Source organism: Trichechus manatus, unplaced genomic scaffold (assembly GCF_000243295.1).
Source record: "Trichechus manatus latirostris isolate Lorelei unplaced genomic scaffold, TriManLat1.0 scaffold00092, whole genome shotgun sequence".
Classification (NCBI taxonomy): Eukaryota; Metazoa; Chordata; class Mammalia; order Sirenia; family Trichechidae; genus Trichechus; species Trichechus manatus.
In genome coordinates, this window is record NW_004444028.1 from 7907117 (window position 1) to 7913539 (window position 6423).

The 6423-nt window shown below is 43.2% G+C and overlaps 1 pseudogene; it reads left to right on the forward strand.

Moving 5' to 3' along the window:
* The first annotated feature begins 3128 nt into the window (after nucleotides 1-3128).
* On the forward strand, nucleotides 3129-4742 carry LOC101355978 (nucleolar protein 56 pseudogene; annotated as a pseudogene).
* Nucleotides 4743-6423: the final 1681 nt, after the last annotated feature.

Consider the following 6423-nt stretch of genomic DNA (forward strand, 5'->3'; position numbering starts at 1 on the left):
GCATGGCTGCACAGACCAGGGAGCAGCTCCCAAGCCGTGCAGTATAGCCTGGCTATAAGGGGTGGAGATGATACACAGCACCAGGGAATCAGGAGACAGTAAAAGAAGGTAAGTAGAAAGAGACAAGAAACTGAAAAATGAAGAAAAAAAAAAGGAAACAAGAAAGGGAAAACAAATAAACAAAAAAGCTCCCAGGGATCCCAGCAGCGTGGCCATGCAGACTGGAGAAATGCACCAGGGAAGCAGTTCCCCAGCTAAGCAGCGCTTCACAGCCTGTCAAGAAGAAGCAAAGACACACGGAGTCAGGCGTTCAAGAGAAAGGAGCGGGAGGAGATGAGAAGCAGGGAAGAAACCAAAAGAGGCCAAAAAAAGCAATACCAGCAACAAAGAAATGGCACTGAAGAAGCCGGCTGGTGTGGGTGGTGTGAATTCGCACAGCACAGAACTGGTGCCGCCCATGCCTTGGTCACGGCCTGCTGGGGAGTGGTGGATCAGCTCTCTAGGAAGCTGGGAATTTGCCCACCGGAAAGCAGCAGACTGGCCAGCCAGGAAGTGGCTAAGGTCAAGCAGGGGGAGGCAGGGTGTGGGGTGGTAAAGCATGTCTCACTGCTTACCAGGTGCTCTGTCCCCTGCTGGGAGCTCCATGAATCTACTTTCTCATACTTCCTGTCCGCTGATCTCCAGCAGGAGTCCAAGATGGTGGATCCGTGCTGCATTAGCTGATGGGGACCTCTGCTCATAACTCTCCTTGCTCTCTCTTCTCTGTCAGTTTCTTATACCATTTGGTGCTTGGTTGAGTTCTTTATCTCTTCATTTGACACTTAGCGTTCCAGGATTGACGTTTGTCTCTGTTTTAGTTAGTTTTTCCTGTCTTTGCTGTGGAGGGATGGTCTGGTGCTTCTGTCTATAGCGCCATGTTCCGCCTTCCATCTTCTTTTTATGCTTCTGTGTCATTCAATTTTTTGCCCATAAAATTCTTCAGTAATGCAACTCGTGGCTTCAAATTTCTCTTCAGTTCTTCCAGCCTGAGAAATGGTGATCATGTTCTTCCATTTTGTTTTTTAACTCCAGGTGTTTCCACATTTTATCATAATACTTTACCATGTCTTCTTGAGCCACCCTTAGACGTATTCTATGCCGCTCTTTTACTTTATCATTTCTTCCATTTGCTTTAGCTACTCTGGCTTAAGAGCAAGTTTCAGAGTCTTCTGACATCCATTTTGGTCTTTTCCTTCTTTTCTGTCTTTTAAATGACCTTTCACTTTCTTCATGTATGATGTCCTTCATGTCTTCCCACAACTCTTCTGGTCTTTGGTCATTGGTGTTCAGTGTGTCAAATCTATTCTTGAGTTGGTCTCTAAATTTAGGTGGGATATATTCAAGACCATACTTTGCCTCTTGTAGATTTGCCTAAGCTTTAACTTGAACTTGCACATGAGCGATTGATGGTCTTTCTGCAGTGGGCCCCTGACTTTTTCTTGACTGATGATAATGAGTTTCTCCATCATCTCTTTCTACAGATGTAATCAATTTGATTCCTGTGTAATCCATCCAATGAGGTCCACGTGTTGTTGGAAAAAAACAATGTATTTCCAATGAATACATTGTTGGTCTTGTAGAATTCAGTCATGCGATCTCCAGTGTCATTTCTATCACCAGGGTAGTAGTTTCCTACTACTGATCCTCCCCCTTTGTTTCCAACTTTTGCATTTCAATCACCAATAATTATCAATGCATCTTGATTACATGTTTGATCAATTTCAGACTGCAGCAGGTTGTAAAAATCTTCAATTTCTTCATCCTTGGCATTTGTGCTTGGTATGTAAATTTAATAGTCGTATTAACTGGTCTTCCTTGTAGGCATATTAACCTATTACTGACCACATTGTACTTTAGGATAGATCTCAAAATGTTCTTCTTAACAATGAATGTGACCTCTTCAATTTGTTCCCAGCATAGTAGACCATATGATTGTTGGATTCAAAATGGCAAATACCAGTCCATTTCATTTTTGATGACTTCCAATTTTCCTTGATTTATATGTCACACATTCCACATTCTGATTACTAGTGGATGTTTGTAGCTGTTACATCTCATTTTGAGTTGTGCCACATCAGCGAATGAAGGTCTCAAAGGCTTTACTCCACATGACTCTACTTTGAGGTGTAAAGTCATTACAGTCGATTCTACTTTGAGGAGGCAGCTCTTCCCTGGTTGTATTTTGAGTGCCTTTGATCTGAGGGGCTCATCTTCCAGCACAGTATTGGACAATGTTCTGTTGTTATCCACAAGGTTTTCATTGGCTGACTTTCAGAAGTAGATTGCTAGGCATTTCTTCCTAGTCTGTCTTAGTCTGGAAGCTCTGTTGAAACCTATCCACCATAGGTGACCCTCCTGGTACCTGTGAAAGCTAGAACCTGTGTAAGATGGAAACCTGTCAGATAAGGAAAACTAAAATATTTTCCACTAATAGTGAGAGAAAAGTGGTAAGACTGTACCCTGTTAAAGGCAGAAAACTTGCGAGACCCTGAAAAACAAGGCAGCCCTGTCGAGATTGGCTTTCACAGGTTTCACTGTAGTTTGATACTTCCTCAAGAAGTGTAACATAAAGTTACCATATGACCCAGAAATTCCACTCCTTGGTATAGATGCAAGAGAATTCACACAAAAACCTCACACAAATGTTCATAGCAACATTATTCATAAGGGTCAAAAAAAACGTAAACAACAAACATGCCCATCACCTGATGACTAGATAAACAAAATGTGTATCCATACAATGGAATATTATTCAGCAATTAAATAGGAATAAAGTACTAGTACGTGCTACAACAGGACTGAATCTCAAAAGCCTGCTAAGTGAAAGAAGCCAGTCACAAAATGCCACATGATGTATGATGCCATTTGTATGAAATGTCTAGAACAGGCAAGTCCATAGAAACAGAAAGTAGATTCATGGTTGCCAGAGGCTGGGTGGCTGGGGAAGGGGAAGTGGGGAGTGACTGCTAATGGCTATGGGTTTCCTTTTGGAGTGATAAAAATGTTCTGGGATTAGTGGTGATGGTTGTACAACTTTGTGAATGCACTAAGAACAGAATTGTACACATGAAGGGGTGAATTTTATGGCATGTGAATTATGTATCCATAAATTTGTTATTAAAAATAATTGTACCAATGAGGCCAGGCAGGAGGCCTGCAGAGACGGGTCTTTCAATCCTTTCAGCGCTTTTCTCTGGCCAGGCAGAGGAAGCGGCGGTCGCCATTGCTAGGAAGTTGGAGAAACAAGAAGAAACGCTTGATGGAGGAACAAAAACAACTGGCTGTGATTGCCCTCAGGCCTCTGGAAGACAGCAGTAGTGCTCCTGCGGGGTCTGAGGGGACCCTGAAAAACCGAAAAGGAAGAAAAAGCAAAGGCCCCAGGAGGCTCCACGGGAAAATGGAATGGGAGACCCGTCTAGTTCTGTTCTCCTCAAGCCCAAGAAAAAGAAGTCCTTTTTCAAGGAGGAGTTGGTTAGTAGTGATCTCGAAGAGACGGCTGTTTCAGCACAAGTTTCCCCAAGAGGAAAAAACCTTTCCCCAAAGAGGACCCAGCTAATGATCCTGCCAACGTGGCTAACAGCAGGGGCGTCCCAAAGAAGAAGAAACTCCTCCAAGAACGAGCAAGTCAGCAGTGGACCCAAGAGGCTGCTAGCACAAGAGCAGGAGCTCCAAGAAGAAGAAAAATTTCCAAAAACCCTCCCAGGAAGATTAGAATGGACGATGGACATTCCCTGGAGGGTATACCCAACCCATCTCCCAACAAAAACAAAAATTCACAAAAGTTGAAAAAAACAATTGTACATGGGCATACATATCTAAAAACAACAGTATGTATAAATTTTCATATGAGAGACTAACTTGAATCGTAAACTTTCACTTAAAGAACAACAACAAAAAATCCAAAAAAATAAAAACAATACAACAGGACTTCATCATACTGGCATTCCGGAAGGCATCCAAAGCATGTCTATTTTCCCCTTTCACCTGGTTTTTGGAGAGGCATAACTTTTGATTATCATTCATAGGATTATCACACTCCTATTTCAGTACATACAGCCCTACACCCCTCTTCAAAATGTCCCGTTTTAAAACATAAAGTGCTGCATTTTCTAGTAGTTTTTGACAAAAGGAATTTGGTAAATAACTAAAAATGGCAGATTGTGGGGCGCGGAACCCTTTTGCAATGAATGAGGTAACCTTTGGTCCTGGTTGCCCCTCCCCCAGGAGTTTTCACTCTTCTGGGAAGATCCCGTGAAGCTCCGCTTCCCAGGCTCTCATTGGTCTGCCTACAGGTCTCCTGAGGCTCATCAGCATTGGCCCCCAGCTGATCCCCCTTAGTTGGGTCGGGCTCACTTATTGGCCTCAGGTGTGGTCCTCCTCTCAGACCAGGGCCCAAGGCCAAATCGTCTACTGTGAAGGCATTCCGTCCCTGCAGAGATCCAGCTGACGAACTGAAGGTACGGGTAACTTCTTTTATCATCTCTGGAAGAAATGTGGGAGGAATATGTTTTTGAACGTTAACTTAGGTTCTAGCAGGCTGTGTTTTCTTACGAGGGTGTGAGGGGCTGTTTTGCGCAGCATTCATGTCTGAGAAACTTACTGCACAGACCATGGTCAGTTGGGTACAGGTGGTTTTAGGGTCTCCCTGCTATGCTTCTACTAAGTCGCAAGGGAGGGGTGGTTGGCAGTTCTAATGTGCTGTTCTCATCAGGGAAGACAGTAATATGAATACACTTTTGTTGTTGGGTGCCGTGGAGTTGGTTCCCACTAAAGCGGCCTTATGAATTTGAATAATAGTTGTATTAACTGGTCTTCCTTGTAGGCATATGGATATTAGCCTATCACTGACAGCGCTGTACGTCAGAGTAGATCTTGAAATGTTCTTTTCGGTGATGAATGTGACACCATTCCTCTTCAATTTGTCATTCCCAGCACAGTAGACCATATGATCATCTGATTCAAAATGGCCAATACCACTCCATTTCAGCTCACTAATGCCTAGGATATCCTCGATCTTTATGCGTTCCATTTCCTTTTTTTTTTTTTAACTGTTTAAGGTCATGCATTTTTATATGCCTTTTTTTAAAAAAAAATTTATTGTGTTTTAGGTGAACATTTACAGCACAAATTAGTTTCTCATTCAAAAATTTATACACACGTTATTTTGTGACATTGGTTGCAATCCCCACAATGGGTCAGCACTCTCCCCGTTTCCCTTTCCACTCTGGGTTCCCCGTGTCCATTCGTCCAGTTTTCCTGTCCCTTCCTGCCTTCTCGTCTTTGCTTTTGGGCAGGTGTTGCCCATTTGGTCACGTAGACTTGATTGAACTGAGTCATGTGTGTTATTGTTTGTTTTATAGGCCTGTCAAATCTTTGGCTGAAAGATGTACTTCGGGAGTGGCTTCACTTCTGAATTAGCAGGGTGTCCGGGGGCCATAGGCTCGGGGGCTCCTCCTGTCTTTGTCAGACCATTAAGTCTGGTCTTTTTTTAAAAACTTTTTTTTATTGTTGTGCTTCAAGTGAAAGTTTACAATTCAAGTTAGCCTCTCGTACAGAAATTTATACACACATTGTTATGTGACCCTAGTTGCTCTCCCTATACTGTGACAGCACACTCCTCCTTTCCACCCCGGATTTCCCGTGTCCATTCAACAAGCTCCTGACCCTCTCTGCCTTCTCATCTCACCTCCAGACGAGAGCTGCTCATTTAATCTCATGTAGCTGCTTGAGCTAAGAATCACACTCTTCATGAGTATCATTTTATGTCCCATAGTCCAGTCTGATCTTTGTCTGAAGAATTGGCCTCAGGAATGGTTTTAGTTTTGGGCTAACAGAGAGTCCGGGGGCCATGCCTTCCAGGGTCCCTCCAGTCTCAATCAAACCATTAAGTCTGGTCTTTTCACTAGAATTTGAGTTCTGCACCCCACTTTTCTCCTGCTCCATCAGGGACTTTCTGTTGTATTCCCTGTCAGGGCAGTCATTGTGGTAGCTGGGCACCATCTAGTTCTTCTGGTCTCAGGCTGATGAAGTCTCTGGTTTATGGGGCCCTTTTTGCCTCTTGGGCTAATACTCACTTGTGTTAAGTCTGGTCTTCGTTTTGTGAATTTGAATTTTGTTCTACATTTTTCTTCTGCTCTGTCTGGGACCTTAATTTCCTAGATTCATACTTCGTACATTCTACATTTTGATTATTAATGGATGTTTGCAGCTGTTCTCATTTTGAGTCTTGCCACATCAGCAATTAAGGTCCTGAAAGCTTGACTCCATTCATGTCATTAAGGCCAACTTTACTTTGAGGAGGCAGCTCTTCTTCAGTTATATTTTGAATGCCTTCCAACCTGAGAGGCTCATCTTCTGGCACTATACCAGACAATGTTCTGCTGC